The sequence below is a fragment of the Anopheles funestus genome, unplaced genomic scaffold, assembly GCF_943734845.2.
Source record: "Anopheles funestus unplaced genomic scaffold, idAnoFuneDA-416_04 scaffold_10_ctg1, whole genome shotgun sequence".
In the NCBI taxonomy this organism is placed as follows: Eukaryota; Metazoa; Arthropoda; class Insecta; order Diptera; family Culicidae; genus Anopheles; species Anopheles funestus.
Window position 1 is genome coordinate 142,145 of NW_026045351.1, and position 23,049 is coordinate 165,193.

The 23,049-nt window shown below is 47.9% G+C and overlaps 1 long non-coding RNA gene across 4 annotated transcripts; it reads right to left on the bottom strand.

Annotated features, from left to right (window-relative positions):
* Nucleotides 1-782: 782 nt before the first annotated feature.
* On the bottom strand, nucleotides 783-16,796 carry LOC125774468 (uncharacterized). 4 transcript variants are annotated; one of them, XR_007420933.1, is made up of 4 exons: nucleotides 9,634-16,796; nucleotides 8,332-9,493; nucleotides 2,858-4,313; nucleotides 783-2,185 (listed from the first exon to the last, which is right to left on the bottom strand). It is a non-coding gene; the product is annotated as an uncharacterized LOC125774468 (long non-coding RNA). The 4 variants fall into 4 exon arrangements; XR_007420931.1 differs by having other exon boundaries at nucleotides 783-2,815; XR_007420930.1 differs by having other exon boundaries at nucleotides 783-4,313.
* Nucleotides 16,797-23,049: the final 6,253 nt, after the last annotated feature.

A 23,049-nucleotide genomic window follows, 5' to 3' on the forward strand; every position in this document is an offset into this window, starting at 1 on the left:
CATTAGCCAAGACACCTTAGCCAAGACACCTTAGCAAAGACACCTTAGCCAAGACACTTTAGCCGAGACACATTAGCCAAGACACCTTAGCCAAGACACTTTAGCCAAGACACCTTAGCCAAGACACCTTAGCCAAGACACCTTAGCCAAGACACCTTAGCCAAGACACCTTAGCCAAGACACTTTAGCCAAGACACTTTAGCCAAGACACATTAGCCAAGACACCTTAGCCAAGACACCTTAGCCAAGACACCTTAGCCGAGACACATTAGCCAAGACACCTTAGCCAAGACACCTTAGCCAAGACACCTTAGCCAAGACACCTTAGCCAAGACACTTTAGCCAAGACACATTAGCCAAGACACCTTAGCCAAGACACCTTAGCCAAGACACATTAGCCAAGACACCTTAGCCAAGACACATTAGCCAAGACACCTTAGCCAAGACACCTTAGCCAAGACACTTTAGCCAAGACACATTAGCCAAGACACCTGAACCAAGACACCTTAGCCAAGACACAATAGCCAAGACACCTTAGCCGAGACACCTTAGCCAAGACACCTTAGCCAAGACACATTATCCAAGACACCTTAGCCAAAACACATTAGCCAAGACACCTTAGCTAAGACACCTTAGCCAAGACACTTTAGCCGAGACACATTAGCCAAGACACCTTAGCCAAGACACCTTAGCCAAGACACTTTAGCCAAGACACCTTAGCCAAGACACCTTAGCCAAGACACCTTAGCCAAGACACATTAGCCAAGACACCTTAGCCAAGACACCTTAGCCAAGACACCTTAGCCAAGACACCTTAGCCGAGACACATTAGCCAAGACACCTTAGCCAAGACACATTAGCCAAGACACCTTAGCCAAAACACATTAGCCAAGACACCTTAGCTAAGACACCTTAGCCAAGACACTTAAGCCGAGACACATTAGCCAAGACACCTTAGCCAAGACACCTTAGCCAAGACACTTTAGCCAAGACACCTTAGCCAAGACACCTTAGCCAAGACACTTTAGCCGAGACACATTAGCCAAGACACCTTAGCCAAGACACTTTAGCCGAGACACATTAGCCAAGACACATAAGCCGAGACACATTAGCCAAGACACCTTAGCCAAAACACATTAGCCAAGACACCTTAGCCAAGACACCTTAGCCAAGACACCTTAGCCAAGACACTTTAGCCAAGACACATTAGCCAAGATACCTTAGCCAAGACACCTTAGCCAAGACACCTTAGCCAAGACACTTTAGCCAAGACACATTAGCCAAGACACCTGAGCCAAGACACATTAGCCAAGACACCTTAGCCAAGACACATTAGCCAAGACACCTTAGCCAAGACACCTTAGCCAAGACACCTTAGCCAAGACACCTTAGCCAAGACACCTTAGCCGAGACACATTAGCCAAGACACCTTAGCCAAGACACCTTAGCCAAGACACCTTAGCCAAGACACTTTAGCCGAGACACATTAGCCAAGACACCTTAGCCAAGACACTTTAGCCAAGACACCTTAGCCAAGACACCTTAGCCAAGACACCTTAGCTGAGACACATTAGCCAAGACACCTTAGCCAAGACACCTTAGCCAAGACACCTTAGCCAAGACACTTTAGCCAAGACACCTTAGCCAAGACACATTAGCCAAGACACCTTAGCCAAGACACCTTAGCCAAGACACCTTAGCCAAGACACATTAGCCAAGACACCTTAGCCAAGACACCTTAGCCAAGACACCTTAGCCAAGACACCTTAGCCAAGACACTTTAGCCAAGACACATTAGCCAAGACACCTTAGCCAAGACACCTTAGCCGAGACACATTAGCCAAGACACCTTAGCCAAGACACATTAGCCAAGACACCTTAGCCAAGACACCTTAGCCAAGACACTTTAGCCAAGACACATTAGCCAAGACACCTTAACCAAGACACCTTAGCCAAGACACAATAGCCAAGACACCTTAGCCGAGACACCTTAGCCAAGACACCTTAGCCAAGACACATTAGCCAAGACACCTTAGCCAAGACACCTTAGCCGAGACACATTAGCCAAGACACCTTAGCCAAGACACCTTAGCCAAGACACCTTAGCCAAGACACCTTAGCCAAGACACATTAGCCAAGACACCTTAACCAAGACACCTTAGCCAAGACACAATAGCCAAGACACCTTAGCCGAGACACCTTAGCCAAGACACCTTAGCCAAGACACATTAGCCAAGACACCTTAGCCAAGACACCTTAGCCGAGACACATTAGCCAAGACACCTTAGCCAAGACACCTTAGCCAAGACACCTTAGCCAAGACACTTTAGCCGAGACACATTAGCCAAGACACCTTAGCCAAGACACTTTAGCCAAGACACCTTAGCCAAGACACCTTAGCCAAGACACCTTAGCCGAGACACATTAGCCAAGACACCTTAGCCAAGACACCTTAGCCAAGACACCTTAGCCAAGACACTTTAGCCGAGACACCTTAGCCAAGACACATTAGCCAAGACACCTTAGCCAAGACACCTTAGCCAAGACACATTAGCCAAGACACCTTAGCCAAGACACCTTAGCCAAGACACCTTAGCCAAGACACCTTAGCCAAGACACTTTAGCCAAGACACATTAGCCAAGACACCTTAGCCAAGACACCTTAGCCGAGACACATTAGCCAAGACACCTTAGCCAAGACACATTAGCCAAGACACCTTAGCCAAGACACCTTAGCCAAGACACTTTAGCCAAGACACATTAGCCAAGACACCTTAACCAAGACACCTTAGCCAAGACACAATAGCCAAGACACCTTAGCCAAGACACATTAGCCAAGACACCTTAGCCAAGACACCTTAGCCGAGACACCTTAGCCAAAACACCTTAGCCAAGACACATTAGCCAAGACACCTTAGCCAAGACACCTTAGCCAAGACACTTTAGCCAAGACACCTTAGCCAAGACACCTTAGCCAAGACACTTTAGCCGAGACACATTAGCCAAGACACATAAGCCGAGACACATTAGCCAAGACACCTTAGCCAAGACACATTAGCCAAGACACCTAAGCCAAGACACCTTAGCCAAGACACATTAGCCAAGACACATTAGCCAAGACACCTTAGCCAAGACACCTTAGCCAAGACACCTTAGCCAAGACACCTTAGCCAAGACACATTAGCCAAGACACCTTAGCCAAGACACCTTAGCCAAGACACCTTAGCCAAGACACCTTAGCCAAGACACCTTAGCCAAGACACTTTAGCCAAGACACCTTAGCCAAGACACCTTAGCCAAGACACCTTAGCCAAGACACCTTAGCCAAGACACCTTAGCCAAGACACCTTAGCCAAGACACCTTAGCCAAGACACCTTAGCCAAGACACCTTAGCCAAGACACTTTAGCCAAGACACATTAGCCAAGACACCTTAGCCAAGACACCTTAGCCGAGACACATTAGCCAAGACACCTTAGCCAAGACACCTTAGCCAAGACACCTTAGCCAAGACACCTTAGCCAAGACACATTAGCCAAGACACCTTAGCCAAGACACCTTAGCCAAGACACCTTAGCCAAGACACCTTAGCCAAGACACCTTAGCCAAGACACTTTAGCCAAGACACCTTAGCCAAGACACCTTAGCCAAGACACCTTAGCCAAGACACCTTAGCCAAGACACCTTAGCCAAGACACCTTAGCCAAGACACCTTAGCCAAGACACCTTAGCCAAGACACCTTAGCCAAGACACCTTAGCCAAGACACTTTAGCCAAGACACATTAGCCAAGACACCTTAGCCAAGACACCTTAGCCGAGACACATTAGCCAAGACACCTTAGCCAAGACACCTTAGCCAAGACACCTTAGCCAAGACACCTTAGCCAAGACACCTTAGCCAAGACACCTTAGCCAAGACACTTTAGCCAAGACACCTTAGCCAAGACACCTTAGCCAAGACACATTAGCCAAGACACCTTAGCCAAGACACCTTAGCCAAGACACCTTAGCCAAGACACCTTAGCCAAGACACCTTAGCCAAGACACCTTAGCCAAGACACCTTAGCCAAGACACTTTAGCCAAGACACATTAGCCAAGACACCTTAGCCAAGACACCTTAGCCGAGACACATTAGCCAAGACACCTTAGCCAAGACACATTAGCCAAGACACCTTAGCCAAGACACCTTAGCCAAGACACTTTAGCCAAGACACATTAGCCAAGACACCTTAACCAAGACACCTTAGCCAAGACACAATAGCCAAGACACCTTAGCCAAGACACATTAGCCAAGACACCTTAGCCAAGACACCTTAGCCGAGACACCTTAGCCAAAGCACCTTAGCCAAGACACATTAGCCAAGACACCTTAGCCAAGACACCTTAGCCAAGACACTTTAGCCAAGACACCTTAGCCAAGACACCTTAGCCAAGACACTTTAGCCGAGACACATTAGCCAAGACACATAAGCCGAGACACATTAGCCAAGACACCTTAGCCAAGACATATTAGCCAAGACACCTAAGCCAAGACACCTTAGCCAAGACACATTAGCCAAGACACATTAGCCAAGACACCTTAGCCAAGACACCTTAGCCAAGACACCTTAGCCAAGACACCTTAGCCAAGACACATTAGCCAAGACACATTAGCCAAGACACCTTAGCCAAGACACCTTAGCCAAGACACCTTAGCCAAGACACCTTAGCCAAGACACTTTAGCCAAGACACCTTAGCCAAGACACCTTAGCCAAGACACCTTAGCCAAGACACCTTAGCCAAGACACATTAGCCAAGACACCTTAGCCAAAACACATTAGCCAAGACACCTTAGCCAAGACACCTTAGCCAAGACACTTTAGCCGAGACACCTTAGCCAAAACACCTTAGCCAAGACACATTAGCCAAGACACCTTAGCCAAGACACCTTAGCCAAGACACCTTAGCCAAGACACTTTAGCCAAGACACCTTAGCCAAGACACCTTAGCCAAGACACCTTAGCCAAGACACTTTAGCCGAGACACATTAGCCAAGACACATAAGCCGAGACACATTAGCCAAGACACCTTAGCCAAGACATATTGGCCAAGACACCTTAGCCAAGACACCTTAGCCAAGACACCTTAGCCAAGACACTTTAGCCAAGACACATTAGCCAAGACACCTTAACCAAGACACCTTAGCCAAGACACATTAGCCGAGACACATTAGCCAAGACACCTTAGCCAAGACACTTTAGCCAAGACACATTAGCCAAGACACCTTAACCAAGACACCTTAGCCAAGACACATTAGCCGAGACACATTAGCCAAGACACCTTAGCCAAGACACCTTAGCCAAGACACATAAGCCGAGACACATTAGCCAAGACACCTTAGCCAAGACACATTAGCCAAGACACCTTAGCCAAGACACCTTAGCCAAGACACCTTAGCCAAGACACTTTAGCCGAGACACATTAGCCAAGACACATAGGCCGAGACACATAAGAAAAGACACCTTAGCCAAGACACATTAGCCAAGACACATTAGCCAAGACACATTAGCCAAGACACCTTAGCCAAGACACATTAGCCAAGACACTTTAGCCAAGACACCTTAGCCAAGACACATTAGCCAAGACACCTTAGCCAAGACACCTTAGCCGAGACACCTTAGCCAAGACACCTTAGCCAAGACACCTTAGCCAAGACACCTTAGCCAAGACACTTTAGCCAAGACACCTTAGCAAAGACACCTTAGCCAAGACAGTTTAGCCGAGACACATTAGCCAAGACACATAAGCCGAGACACATTAGCCAAGACACCTTAGCCAAGACACATTAGCCAAGACACCTTAGCCAAGACACCTTAGCCAAGACACCTTAGCCAAGACACTTTAGCCAAGACACATTAGCCAAGACACCTTAACCAAGACACCTTAGCCAAGACACCTTAGCCGAGACACTTTAGCCAAGACACCTTAGCCAAGACACTTTAGCCAAGACACATTAGCCAAGACACCTCAACCAAGACACCTTAGCCAAGACACATTAGCCGAGACACATTAGCCAAGACACCTTAGCCAAGACACCTTAGCCAAGACACATTAGCCAAGACACCTTAGCCAAGACACCTTAGCCAAGACACATTAGCCAAGACACCTTAGCCAAGACACCTTAGCCAAGACACCTTAGCCAAGACACCTTAGCCAAGACACCTTAGCCAAGACACCTTAGCCAAGACACATTAGCCAAGACACCTTAGCCAAGACACATTAGCCGAGACACATTAGCAAAGACACCTTAGCCAAGACACATTAGCCAAGACACCTTAGCCAAGACACCTTAGCCAAGACACCTTAGCCAAGACACCTTAGCCAAGACACCTTAGCCAAGACACTTTAGCCAAGACACATTAGCCAAGACACCTTAACCAAGACACCTTAGCCAAGACACAATAGCCAAGACACCTTAGCCGAGACACCTTAGCCAAGACACCTTAGCCAAGACACATTAGCCAAGACACCTTAGCCAAAACACATTAGCCAAGACACCTTAGCTAAGACACCTTAGCCAAGACACTTTAGCCGAGACACATTAGCCAAGACACCTTAGCCAAGACACTTTAGCCAAGACACTTTAGCCAAGACACATAAGCCGAGACACATTAGCCAAGACACCTTAGCCAAGACACATTAGCCAAGACACATTAGTCGAGACACATTAGCCAAGACACATTAGCCAAGACACCTTAGCCAAGACACTTTAGCCGAGACACATTAGCCAAGACACATAAGCCGAGACACATTAGCCAAGACACCTTAGCCAAGACACATTAGCCAAGACACCTTAGCCAAGACACCTTAGCCAAGACACATTAGCCAAGACACATTAGCCAAGACACCTTAGCCAAGACACCTTAGCCAAGACACCTTAGCCAAGACACATTAGCCAAGACACCTTAGCCAAGACACCTTAGCCAAGACACATTAGCCAAGACACATTAGCCAAGACACATTAGCCAAGACACCTTAGCCAAGGCACTTTAGATAAGACACATTAGCCGAGACACATTAGCCAAGACACCTTAGTCAAGACACATTAGCCAAGACACATTAGCCAAGACACCTTAGCCAAGACACCTTAGCCAAGACACCTTAGCCAAGACACATTAGCCGAGACACATTAGCCAAGACACCTTAGCCAAGACACATTAGCCAAGACACATTAACCAAGACACCTTAGCCGAGACACATTAGCCAAGACACCTTAGCCAAGACACCTTAGCCAAGACACATTAGCCAAGACACCTTAGCCGAGACACATTAGCCAAGACACATTAGCCAAGACACCTTAGCCAAGACACCTTAGCTAAGACACCTTAGCCAAGACACCTTAGACAAGACACCTTAGCCGAGACACATTAGCCAAGACACCTTAGCCAAGACACATTAGCCAAGACACCTTAGCCAAGACACCTTAGCTAAGACACCTTAGCCAAGACACCTTAGCCAAGACACTTTAGCCGAGACACATTAGCAAAGACACATTAGCCAAGACACCTTAGCCAAGACACCTTAGCCAAGACACCTTAGCCAAGACACTTTAGCCGAGACACATTAGCCAAGACACCTTAGCCAAGACACATTAGCCAAGACACATTAGCCAAGACACATTAGCCAAGACACCTTAGCCAAGACACATTAGCCAAGACACCTTAGCCAAGACACCTTAGCCGAGACACCTTAGCCAAGACACCTTAGCCAAGACACCTTAGCCAAGACACATTAGCCAAGACACATTAGCCAAGACACATTAGCCAAGACACCTTAGCCAAGGCACTTTAGATAAGACACATTTGCCGAGACACATTAGCCAAGACACCTTAGCCAAGACACATTAGCCAAGACACATTAGCCAAGACACCTTAGCCAAGACACATTAGCCAAGACACCTTAGCCGAGACACCTTAGCCAAGACACCTTAGCCAAGACACCTTAGCCAAGACACATTAGCCAAGACACATTAGCCGAGACACATTAGCCAAGACACCTTAGCCAAGACACCTTAGCCAAGACACATTAGCCAAGACACCTTAGCCAAGACACCTTAGCCAAGACACCTTAGCCAAGACACCTTAGCCAAGACACTTTAGCCAAGACACATTAGCCAAGACACCTTAGCCAAGACACCTTAGCCGAGACACATTAGCCAAGACACCTTAGCCAAGACACATTAGCCAAGACACCTTAGCCAAGACACCTTAGCCAAGACACTTTAGCCAAGACACATTAGCCAAGACACCTTAACCAAGACACCTTAGCCAAGACACAATAGCCAAGACACCTTAGCCGAGACACCTTAGCCAAAACACCTTAGCCAAGACACATTAGCCAAGACACCTTAGCCAAGACACCTTAGCCAAGACACTTTAGCCAAGACACCTTAGCCAAGACACCTTAGCCAAGACACTTTAGCCGAGACACATTAGCCAAGACACATAAGCCGAGACACATTAGCCAAGACACCTTAGCCAAGACACATTAGCCAAGACACCTAAGCCAAGACACCTTAGCCGAGACACATTAGCCAAGACACATTAGCCAAGACACCTTAGCCAAGACACCTTAGCCAAGACACCTTAGCCAAGACACCTTAGCCAAGACACATTAGCCAAGACACCTTAGCCAAGACACCTTAGCCAAGACACCTTAGCCAAGACACCTTAGCCAAGACACTTTAGCCAAGACACCTTAGCCAAGACACCTTAGCCAAGACACCTTAGCCAAGACACCTTAGCCAAGACACATTAGCCAAGACACCTTAGCCAAAACACATTAGCCAAGACACCTTAGCCAAGACACCTTAGCCAAGACACTTTAGCCGAGACACCTTAGCCAAGACACCTTAGCCAAGACACATTAGCCAAGACACCTTAGCCAAGACACCTTAGCCAAGACACCTTAGCCAAGACACTTTAGCCAAGACACCTTAGCCAAGACACCTTAGCCAAGACACTTTAGCCGAGACACATTAGCCAAGACACATAAGCCGAGACACATTAGCCAAGACACCTTAGCCAAGACATATTGGCCAAGACACCTTAGCCAAGACACCTTAGCCAAGACACCTTAGCCAAGACACTTTAGCCAAGACACATTAGCCAAGACACCTTAACCAAGACACCTTAGCCAAGACACATTAGCCGAGACACATTAGCCAAGACACCTTAGCCAAGACACTTTAGCCAAGACACATTAGCCAAGACACCTTAACCAAGACACCTTAGCCAAGACACATTAGCCGAGACACATTAGCCAAGACACCTTAGCCAAGACACCTTAGCCAAGACACATAAGCCGAGACACATTAGCCAAGACACCTTAGCCAAGACACATTAGCCAAGACACCTTAGCCAAGACACCTTAGCCAAGACACCTTAGCCAAGACACTTTAGCCGAGACACATTAGCCAAGACACATAGGCCGAGACACATAAGAAAAGACACCTTAGCCAAGACACATTAGCCAAGACACTTTAGCCAAGACACCTTAGCCAAGACACCTTAGCCAAGACACTTTAGCCGAGACACATTAGCCAAGACACCTCAGCCAAGACACCTTAGCCAAGACACCTTAGCCAAGACACCTTAGCCAAGACACATTAGCCAAGACACATTAGCCAAGACACATTAGCCAAGACACCTTAGCCAAGACACATTAGCCAAGACACTTTAGCCAAGACACCTTAGCCAAGACACATTAGCCAAGACACCTTAGCCAAGACACCTTAGCCGAGACACCTTAGCCAAGACACCTTAGCCAAGACACCTTAGCCAAGACACTTTAGCCAAGACACCTTAGCAAAGACACCTTAGCCAAGACAGTTTAGCCGAGACACATTAGCCAAGACACATAAGCCGAGACACATTAGCCAAGACACCTTAGCCAAGACACATTAGCCAAGACACCTTAGCCAAGACACCTTAGCCAAGACACCTTAGCCAAGACACTTTAGCCAAGACACATTAGCCAAGACACCTTAACCAAGACACCTTAGCCAAGACACCTTAGCCGAGACACATTAGCCAAGACACCTTAGCCAAGACACTTTAGCCAAGACACATTAGCCAAGACACCTCAACCAAGACACCTTAGCCAAGACACATTAGCCGAGACACATTAGCCAAGACACCTTAGCCAAGACACCTTAGCCAAGACACATTAGCCAAGACACCTTAGCCAAGACACCTTAGCCAAGACACATTAGCCAAGACACCTTAGCCAAGACACCTTAGCCAAGACACCTTAGCCAAGACACCTTAGCCAAGACACCTTAGCCAAGACACCTTAGCCAAGACACATTAGCCAAGACACCTTAGCCAAGACACATCAGCCGAGACACATTAGCAAAGACACCTTAGCCAAGACACATTAGCCAAGACACCTTAGCCAAGACACCTTAGCCAAGACACCTTAGCCAAGACACCTTAGCCAAGACACCTTAGCCAAGACACTTTAGCCAAAACACATTAGCCAAGACACCTTAACCAAGACACCTTAGCCAAGACACAATAGCCAAGACACCTTAGCCGAGACACCTTAGCCAAGACACCTTAGCCAAGACACATTAGCCAAGACACCTTAGCCAAAACACATTAGCCAAGACACCTTAGCTAAGACACCTTAGCCAAGACACTTTAGCCGAGACACATTAGCCAAGACACCTTAGCCAAGACACTTTAGCCAAGACACTTTAGCCAAGACACATAAGCCGAGACACATTAGCCAAGACACCTTAGCCAAGACACATTAGCCAAGACACATTAGTCGAGACACATTAGCCAAGACACATTAGCCAAGACACCTTAGCCAAGACACTTTAGCCGAGACACATTAGCCAAGACACATAAGCCGAGACACATTAGCCAAGACACCTTAGCCAAGACACATTAGCCAAGACACCTTAGCCAAGACACCTTAGCCAAGACACATTAGCCAAGACACATTAGCCAAGACACCTTAGCCAAGACACCTTAGCCAAGACACCTTAGCCAAGACACATTAGCCAAGACACCTTAGCCAAGACACCTTAGCCAAGACACATTAGCCAAGACACCTTAGCCAAGACACATTAGCCAAGACACCTTAGCCAAGGCACTTTAGATAAGACACATTAGCCGAGACACATTAGCCAAGACACCTTAGCCAAGACACATTAGCCAAGACACATTAGCCAAGACACCTTAGCCAAGACACATTAGTCAAGACACCTTAGCCGAGACACCTTAGCCAAGACACCTTAGCCAAGACACCTTAGCCAAGACACATTAGCCGAGACACATTAGCCAAGACACCTTAGCCAAGACACATTAGCCAAGACACATTAACCAAGACACCTTAGCCGAGACACATTAGCCAAGACACCTTAGCCAAGACACCTTAGCCAAGACACATTAGCCAAGACACCTTAGCCGAGACACTTTAGCCAAGACACATTAGCCAAGACACCTTAGCCAAGACACCTTAGCTAAGACACCTTAGCCAAGACACCTTAGACAAGACACCTTAGCCGAGACACATTAGCCAAGACACCTTAGCCAAGACACCTTACCCAAGACACATTAGCCAAGACACCTTAGCCAAGACACATTAGCCAAGACACCTTAGCCAAGACACCTTAGCTAAGACACCTTAGCCAAGACACCTTAGCCAAGACACTTTAGCCGAGACACATTAGCAAAGACACATTAGCCAAGACACCTTAGCCAAGACACCTTAGCCAAGACACCTTAGCCAAGACACTTTAGCCGAGACACATTAGCCAAGACACCTTAGCCAAGACACATTAGCCAAGACACATTAGCCAAGACACATTAGCCAAGACACCTTAGCCAAGACACATTAGCCAAGACACCTTAGCCAAGACACCTTAGCCGAGACACCTTAGCCAAGACACCTTAGCCAAGACACCTTAGCCAAGACACATTAGCCAAGACACATTAGCCAAGACACATTAGCCAAGACACCTTAGCCAAGGCACTTTAGATAAGACACATTTGCCGAGACACATTAGCCAAGACACCTTAGCCAAGACACATTAGCCAAGACACATTAGCCAAGACACCTTAGCCAAGACACATTAGCCAAGACACCTTAGCCGAGACACCTTAGCCAAGACACCTTAGCCAAGACACCTTAGCCAAGACACATTAGCCAAGACACATTAGCCGAGACACCTAAGCCAAGACACTTTAGCCAAGACACATTAGCCAAGACACCTTAGCCAAGACACCTCAGCCAAGACACCTTAGCCAAGACACCTTAGCCAAGACACCTTAGCCGAGACACATTAGCCAAGACACCTTAGCCAAGACACATTAGCCAAGACACCTTAGCCGAGACACCTTAGCCAAGACACATTAGCCAAGACACCTTAGCCAAGACACATTAGCCGAGACACATTAGCAAAGACACCTTAGCCAAGACACATTAGCCAAGACACCTTAGCCAAGACACCTTAGCCAAGACACATTAGCCAAGACACATTAGCCAAGACACCTTAGCCGAGACACATTAGCCAAGACACCTAAGCCAAGACACTTTAGCCAAGACACATTAGCCAAGACACCTTAGCCAAGACACCTTAGCCAAGACACATTAGCCAAGACACCTTAGCCAAGACACCTTAGCCGAGACACCTTAGCCAAGACACCTTAGCCAAGACACCTTAGCCAAGACACTTTAGCCGAGACACATTAGCCAAGACACCTTCGCCAAGACACCTTAGCCGAGACACATTAGCCAAGACACCTTAGCCAAGACACATTAGCCAAGACACATTAGCCGAGACACCTTAGCCAAGACACCTTAGCCAAGACACCTTAGCCAAGACACATTAGCCGAGACACATTAGCCAAGACACCTTAGCCAAGACACATTAGCCAAGACACCTTAGCCGAGACACATTAGCCAAGACACCTTAGCCAAGACACCTTAGCCAAGACACCTTAGCCAAGACACTTTAGCCGAGACACATTAGCCAAGACACCTTAGCCAAGACACCTTAGCCAAGACACTTTAGCCAAGACACCATAGCCAAGACACTTTAGCCGAGACACATTAGCCAAGACACCTTAGCCAAGACACCTTAGCCAAGACACCTTAGCCAAGACACCTTAGCCAAGACACAATAGCCAAGACACCTTAGCCGAGACACATTAGCCAAGACACCTTAGCCAAGACACCTTAGCCAAGACACCTTAGCCAAGACACCTTAGCCAAGACACCTTAGCCAAGACACTTTAGCCGAGACACATTAGCCAAGACACCTTAGCCAAGACACCTTAGCCAAGACACCTTAGCCAAGACACATTAGCCAAGACACATTAGCCAAGACACCTTAGCCAAGACACCTTAGCCAAGACACCTTAGCCAAGACACTTTAGCCGAGACACATTAGCCAAGACACCTTAGCCAAGACACCTTAGCCGAGACACATTAGCCAAGACACCTTAGCCAAGACACCTTAGACGAGACACATTAGCCAAGACACCTTAGCCAAGACACTTTAGCCGAGACACATTAGCCAAGACACCTTAGCCAAGACACCTTACCCAAGACACCTTAGCCAAGACACATTAGCCAAGACACCTTAGCCAAGACACCTTAGCCGAGACACATTAGCCAAGACACCTTAGCCAAGACACCTTAGCCAAGACACCTTAGACGAGACACATTAGCCAAGACACATTAGCCAAGACACCTTAGCCAAGACACCTTAGCCAAGACACCATAGCCAAGACACTTTAGCCGAGACACATTAGCCAAGACACCTTAGCCAAGACACCTTAGCCAAGACACCTTAGCCAAGACACCTTAGCCAAGACACAATAGCCAAGACACCTTAGCCGAGACACATTAGCCAAGACACCTTAGCCGAGACACATTAGCCAAGACACCTTAGCCAAGACACCTTAGCCAAGACACCTTAGCCAAGACACCTTAGCCAAGACACCTTAGCCAAGACACCTTAGCCAAGACACTTTAGCCGAGACACATTAGCCAAGACACCTTAGCCAAGACACCTTAGCCAAGACACCTTAGCCAAGACACATTAGCCAAGACACCTTAGCCAAGACACCTTAGCCGAGACACATTAGCCAAGACACCTTAGCCAAGACACCTTAGCCAAGACACCTTAGACGAGACACATTAGCCAAGACACCTTAGCCAAGACACCTTAGCCAAGACACCATAGCCAAGACACTTTAGCCGAGACACATTAGCCAAGACACCTTAGCCAAGACACCTTAGCCAAGACACCTTAGCCAAGACACCTTAGCCAAGACACAATAGCCAAGACACCTTAGCCGAGACACATTAGCCAAGACACCTTAGCCAAGACACCTTAGCCAAGACACCTTAGCCAAGACACCTTAGCCAAGACACCTTAGCCAAGACACTTTAGCCGAGACACATTAGCCAAGACACCTTAGCCAAGACACCTTAGCCAAGACACCTTAGCCAAGACACATTAGCCAAGACACCTTAGCCAAGACACCTTAGCCGAGACACATTAGCCAAGACACCTTAGCCAAGACACCTTAGCCAAGACACCTTAGACGAGACACATTAGCCAAGACACCTTAGCCAAGACACCTTAGCCAAGACACCTTAGCCAAGACACCTTAGCCAAGACACATTAGCCAAGACACCTTAGCCAAGACACCTTAGCCAAGACACTTTAGCCGAGACACCTAAGCCAAGACACTTTAGCCAAGACACATTAGCCAAGACACCTTAGCCAAGACACATTAGCCAAGACACCTTAGCCGAGACACATTAGCCAAGACACCTTAGCCAAGACACCTCAGCCAAGACACCTTAGCCAAGACACCTTAGCCAAGACACCTTAGCCAAGACACATTAGCCAAGACACCTTAGCCGAGACACATTAGCCAAGACACCTAAGCCAAGACACTTTAGCCAAGACACATTAGCCAAGACACCTTAGCCAAGACACCATAGCCAAGACACATTAGCCAAGACACCTTAGCCAAGACACATTAGCCAAGACACATTAGCCAAGACACCTTAGCCAAGACACATTAGCCAAGACACCTTAGCCGAGACACCTTAGCCAAGACACCTTAGCCAAGACACCTTAGCCAAGACACATTAGCCAAGACACATTAGCCGAGACACCTAAGCCAAGACACTTTAGCCAAGACACATTAGCCAAGACACCTTAGCCAAGACACCTCAGCCAAGACACCTTAGCCAAGACACCTTAGCCAAGACACCTTAGCCGAGACACATTAGCCAAGACACCTTAGCCAAGACACATTAGCCAAGACACCTTAGCCGAGACACCTTAGCCAAGACACCTTAGCCAAGACACCTTAGCCAAGACACATTAGCCGAGACACATTAGCAAAGACACCTTAGCCAAGACACATTAGCCAAGACACCTTAGCCAAGACACCTTAGCCAAGACATATTAGCCAAGACACATTAGCCAAGACACCTTAGCCGAGACACATTAGCCAAGACACCTTAGCCAAGACACTTTAGCCAAGACACATTAGCCAAGACACCTTAGCCAAGACACATTAGCCAAGACACCTTAGCCAAGACACCTTAGCCGAGACACCTTAGCCAAGACACCTTAGCCAAGACACCTTAGCCAAGACACTTTAGCCGAGACACATTAGCCAAGACACCTTCGCCAAGACACCTTAGCCGAGACACATTAGCCAAGACACCTTAGCCAAGACACATTAGCCAAGACACATTAGCCGAGACACCTTAGCCAAGACACCTTAGCCAAGACACCTTAGCCAAGACACATTAGCCGAGACACATTAGCCAAGAAACCTTAGCCAAGACACATTAGCCAAGACACCTTAGCCGAGACACATTAGCCAAGACACCTTAGCCAAGACACCTTAGCCAAGACACCTTAGCCAAGACACTTTAGCCGAGACACATTAGCCAAGACACCTTAGCCAAGACACCTTAGCCAAGACACTTTAGCCAAGACACCATAGCCAAGACACTTTAGCCGAGACACATTAGCCAAGACACCTTAGCCAAGACACCTTAGCCAAGACACCTTAGCCAAGACACCTTAGCCAAGACACAATAGCCAAGACACCTTAGCCGAGACACATTAGCCAAGACACCTTAGCCAAGACACCTTAGCCAAGACACCTTAGCCAAGACACCTTAGCCAAGACACTTTAGCCGAGACACATTAGCCAAGACACCTTAGCCAAGACACCTTAGCCAAGACACCTTAGCCAAGACACATTAGCCAAGACACCTTAGCCAAGACACCTTAGCCGAGACACACTAGCTAGGACACCTTAGCCAAGACACCTTAGCCAAGACACCTTAGACGAGACACATTAGCCAAGACACCTTAGCCAAGACACCTTAGCCAAGACACCATAGCCAAGACACTTTAGCCGAGACACATTAGCCAAGACACCTTAGCCAAGACACCTAAGCCAAGACACCTTAGCCAAGACACCTTAGCCAAGACACAATAGCCAAGACACCTTAGCCGAGACACATTAGCCAAGACACCTTAGCCAAGACACCTTAGCCAAGACACCTTAGCCAAGACACCTTAGCCAAGACACCTTAGCCAAGACACTTTAGCCGAGACACATTAGCCAAGACACCTTAGCCAAGACACCTTAGCCAAGACACCTTAGCCAAGACACATTAGCCAAGACACCTTAGCCAAGACACCTTAGCCGAGACACATTAGCCAAGACACCTTAGCCAAGACACCTTAGCCAAGACACCTTAGACGAGACACATTAGCCAAGACACCTTAGCCAAGACACTTTAGCCGAGACACATTAGCCAAGACACCTTAGCCAAGACACCTTAGCCAAGACACCTTAGCCAAGACACATTAGCCAAGACACCTTAGCCAAGACACCTTAGCCGAGACACATTAGCCAAGACACCTTAGCCAAGACACCTTAGCCAAGACACCTTAGACGAGACACATTAGCCAAGACACCTTAGCCAAGACACCTTAGCCAAGACACCATAGCCAAGACACTTTAGCCGAGACACATTAGCCAAGACACCTTAGCCAAGACACCTTAGCCAAGACACCTTAGCCAAGACACCTTAGCCAAGACACCTTAGCCAAGACACAATAGCCAAGACACCTTAGCCGAGACACATTAGCCAAGACACCTTAGCCAAGACACCTTAGCCAAGACACCTTAGCCAAGACACCTTAGCCAAGACACCTTAGCCAAGACACTTTAGCCGAGACACATTAGCCAAGACACCTTAGCCAAGACACCTTAGCCAAGACACCTTAGCCAAGACACATTAGCCAAGACACCTTAGCCAAGACACCTTAGCCGAGACACATTAGCCAAGACACCTTAGCCAAGACACCTTAGCCAAGACACCTTAGACGAGACACATTAGCCAAGACACCTTAGCCAAGACACTTTAGCCGAGACACATTAGCCAAGACACCTTAGCCAAGACACCTTAGCCAAGACACCTTAGCCAAAACACATTAGCCAAGACACCTTAGCCAAGACACCTTAGCCGAGACACATTAGCCAAGACACCTTAGCCAAGACACCTTAGCCAAGACACCTTAGACGAGACACATTAGCCAAGACACCTTAGCCAAGACACCTTAGCCAAGACACCATAGCCAAGACACCTTAGCCAAGACACTTTAGCCGAGACACATTAGCCAAGACACTTTAGCCGAGACACATTAGCCAAGACACCTTAGCCGAGACACATTAGCCAAGACACTTTAGCCGAGACACCTTAGCCAAGACACCTTAGCCAAGACACTTTAGCCGAGACACATTAGCCAAGACACCTTAGCCAAGACACTTTAGCCAAGACACATTAGCCAAGACACCTTAGCCAAGACACATTAGCCAAGACACCTTAGCCAAGACACCTTAGCCAAGACACCTTAGCCAAGACACCTTAGCCAAGACACTTTAGCCGAGACACATTAGCCAAGACACATAGGCCGAGACACATAAGAAAAGACACCTTAGCCAAGACACATTAGCCAAGACACATTAGCCAAGACACATTAGCCAAGACACCTTAGCCAAGACACATTAGCCAAGACACATTAGCCAAGACACCTTAGCCAAGACACATTAGCCAAGACACCTTAGCCAAGACACCTTAGCCAAGACACCTTAGCCAAGACACCTTAGCCAAGACACCTTAGCCAAGACACCTTAGCCAAGACACAATAGCCAAGACACCTTAGCCGAGACACATTAGCCAAGACACCTTAGCCAAGACACCTTAGCCAAGACACCTTAGCCAAGACACCTTAGCCAAGACACCTTAGCCAAGACACTTTAGCCGAGACACATTAGCCAAGACACCTTAGCCAAGACACCTTAGCCAAGACACATTAGCCAAGACACCTTAGCCAAGACACCTTAGCCGAGACACATTAGCCAAGACACCTTAGCCAAGACACCTTAGCCAAGACACCTTAGACGAGACACATTAGCCAAGACACCTTAGCCAAGACACTTTAGCCGAGACACATTAGCCAAGACACCTTAGCCAAGACACCTTAGCCAAGACACCTTAGCCAAGACACATTAGCCAAGACACCTTAGCCAAGACACCTTAGCCGAGACACATTAGCCAAGACACCTTAGCCAAGACACCTTAGCCAAGACACCTTAGACGAGACACATTAGCCAAGACACATTAGCCAAGACACCTTAGCCAAGACACCTTAGCCACGACACCATAGCCAAGACACTTTAGCCGAGACACATTAGCCAAGACACCTTAGCCGAGACACATTAGCCAAGACACCTTAGCCAAGACACCTTAGCCAAGACACCTTAGCCAAGACACCTTAGCCAAGACACCTTAGCCAAGACACTTTAGCCGAGACACATTAGCCAAGACACCTTAGCCAAGACACCTTAGCCAAGACACCTTAGCCAAGACACATTAGCCAAGACACCTTAGCCAAGACACCTTAGCCGAGACACACTAGCCAAGACACCTTAGCCAAGACACCTTAGCCAAGACACCTTAGACGAGACACATTAGCCAAGACACCTTAGCCAAGACACCTTAGCCAAGACACCATAGCCAAGACACTTTAGCCGAGACACATTAGCCAAGACACCTTAGCCAAGACACCTTAGCCAAGACACCTTAGCCAAGACACCTTAGCCAAGACACAATAGCCAAGACACCTTAGCCGAGACACATTAGCCAAGACACCTTAGCCAAGACACCTTAGCCAAGACACCTTAGCCAAGACACCTTAGCCAAGACACCTTAGCCAAGACACTTTAGCCGAGACACATTAGCCAAGACACCTTAGCCAAGACACCTTAGCCAAGACACCTTAGCCAAGACACATTAGCCAAGACACCTTAGCCGAGACACCTTAGCCAAGACACCTTAGCCAAGACACCTTAGCCAAGACACCTTAGCCAAGACACCTTAGACGAGACACATTAGCCAAGACACCTTAGCCAAGACACTTTAGCCGAGACACATTAGCCAAGACACCTTAGCCAAGACACCTTAGCCAAGACACCTTAGCCAAGACACATAAGCCAAGACACCTTAGCCAAGACACCTTAGCCGAGACACATTAGCCAAGACACCTTAGCCAAGACACCTTAGCCAAGACACCTTAGACGAGACACATTAGCCAAGACACCTTAGCCAAGACACCTTAGCCAAGACACCATAGCCAAGACACTTTAGCCGAGACACATTAGCCAAGACACCTTAGCCAAGACACCTTAGCCAAGACACCTTAGCCAAGACACCTTAGCCAAGACACAATAGCCAAGACACCTTAGCCGAGACACATTAGCCAAGACACTTTAGCCAAGACACCTTAGCCAAGACACCTTAGCCAAGACACCTTAGCCAAGACACCTTAGCCAAGACACTTTAGCCGAGACACATTAGCCAAGACACCTTAGCCAAGACACCTTAGCCAAGACACCTTAGCCAAGACACATTAGCCAAGACACCTTAGCCAAGACACCTTAGCCGAGACACATTAGCCAAGACACCTTAGCCAAGACACCTTAGCCAAGACACCTTAGACGAGACACATTAGCCAAGACACCTTAGCCAAGACACTTTAGCCGAGACACATTAGCCAAGACACCTTAGCCAAGACACCTTAGCCAAGACACCTTAGCCAAGACACATTAGCCAAGACACCTTAGCCAAGACACCTTAGCCGAGACACATTAGCCAAGACACCTTAGCCAAGACACCTTAGCCAAGACACCTTAGACGAGACACATTAGCCAAGACACCTTAGCCAAGACACCTTAGCCAAGACACCATAGCCAAGACACCTTAGCCAAGACACTTTAGCCGAGACACATTAGCCAAGACACTTTAGCCGAGACACATTAGCCAAGACACCTTAGCCGAGACACATTAGCCAAGACACTTTAGCCGAGACACCTTAGCCAAGACACCTTAGCCAAGACACTTTAGCCGAGACACATTAGCCAAGACACCTTAGCCAAGACACTTTAGCCAAGACACATTAGCCAAGACACCTTAGCCAAGACACATTAGCCAAGACACCTTAGCCAAGACACCTTAGCCAAGACACCTTAGCCAAGACACTTTAGCCGAGACACATTAGCCAAGACACATAGGCCGAGACACATAAGAAAAGACACCTTAGCCAAGACACATTAGCCAAGACACATTAGCCAAGACACATTAGCCAAGACACCTTAGCCAAGACACATTAGCCAAGACACATTAGCCAAGACACCTTAGCCAAGACACATTAGCCAAGACACCTTAGCCAAGACACCTTAGCCAAGACACCTTAGCCAAGACACCTTAGCCAAGACACCTTAGCCAAGACACCTTAGCCAAGACACAATAGCCAAGACACCTTAGCCGAGACACATTAGCCAAGACACCTTAGCCGAGACACCTTAGCCAAGACACCTTAGCCAAGACACCTTAGCCAAGACACCTTAGCCAAGACACTTTAGCCGAGACACATTAGCCAAGACACCTTAGCCAAGACACCTTAGCCAAGACACCTTAGCCAAGACACATTAGCCAAGACACCTTAGCCAAGACACCTTAGCCGAGACACATTAGCCAAGACACCTTAGCCAAGACACCTTAGCCAAGACACCTTAGACGAGACACATTAGCCAAGACACCTTAGCCAAGACACTTTAGCCGAGACACATTAGCCAAGACACCTTAGCCAAGACACCTTAGCCAAGACACCTTAGCCAAGACACATTAGCCAAGACACCTTAGCCAAGACACCTTAGCCGAGACACATTAGCCAAGACACCTTAGCCAAGACACCTTAGCCAAGACACCTTAGACGAGACACATTAGCCAAGACACATTAGCCAAGACACCTTAGCCAAGACACCTTAGCCAAGACACCATAGCCAAGACACTTTAGCCGAGACACATTAGCCAAGACACCTTAGCCGAGACACATTAGCCAAGACACCTTAGCCAAGACACCTTAGCCAAGACACCTTAGCCAAGACACCTTAGCCAAGACACCTTAGCCAAGACACTTTAGCCGAGACACATTAGCCAAGACACCTTAGCCAAGACACCTTAGCCAAGACACCTTAGCCAAGACACATTAGCCAAGACACCTTAGCCAAGACACCTTAGCCGAGACACACTAGCCAAGACACCTTAGCCAAGACACCTTAGCCAAGACACCTTAGACGAGACACATTAGCCAAGACACCTTAGCCAAGACACCTTAGCCAAGACACCATAGCCAAGACACTTTAGCCGAGACACATTAGCCAAGACACTTTAGCCAAGACACATTAGCCAAGACACCTTAGCCAAGACACATAAGCCAAGACACATTAGCCAAGACACATTAGCCAAGACACATTAGCCAAGACACCTTAGCCAAGACACCTTAGCCAAGACACCTTAGCCAAGACACCTTAGCCAAGACACCTTAGCCAAGACACCTTAGCCAAGACACCTTAGCCAAGACACCTTAGCCAAGACACCTTAGCCAAGACACTTTAGCCGAGACACATTAGCCAAGACACCTTAGCCAAGACACCTTAGCCAAGAAACCTTAGCCAAGACACATTAGCCAAGACACCTTAGCCAAGACACCTTAGCCGAGACACATTAGCCAAGACACCTTAGCCAAGACACCTTAGCCAAGACACCTTAGACGAGACACATTAGCCAAGACACCTTAGCCAAGACACTTTAGCCGAGACACATTAGCCAAGACACCTTAGCCAAGACACCTTAGCCAAGACACCTTAGCCAAGACACATTAGCCAAGACACCTTAGCCAAGACACCTTAGCCAAGACACCTTAGCCAAGACACCTTAGACGAGACACATTAGCCAAGACACCTTAGCCAAGACACCTTAGCCAAGACACCTTAGAAGAGACACATTAGCCAAGACACCTTAGCCAAGACACCTTAGCCAAGACACCATAGCCAAGACACCTTAGCCAAGACACATTAGCCGAGACACATTAGCCAAGACACTTTAGCCGAGACACCTTAGCCAAGACACATTAGCCAAGACACCTTAGCCAAGACACCTTAGCCAAGACACCTTAGCCAAGACACCTTAGACGAGACACATTAGCCAAGACACCTTAGCCAAGACACCTTAGCCAAGACACCTTAGACGAGACACATTAGCCAAGACACCTTAGCCAAGACACCTTAGCCAAGACACCATAGCCAAGACACCTTAGCCAAGACACCTTAGCCAAGACACCTTAGACGAGACACATTAGCCAAGACACCTTAGCCAAGACACCTTAGCCAAGACACCTTAGACGAGACACATTAGCCAAGACACCTTAGCCAAGACACCTTAGCCAAGACACCTTAGACGAGACACATTAGCCAAGACACCTTAGCCAAGACACTTTAGCCGAGACACATCAGCCAAGACACCTTAGCCAAGACACCTTAGCCAAGACACCTTAGCCAAGACACATTAGCCAAGACACCTTAGCCAAGACACCTTA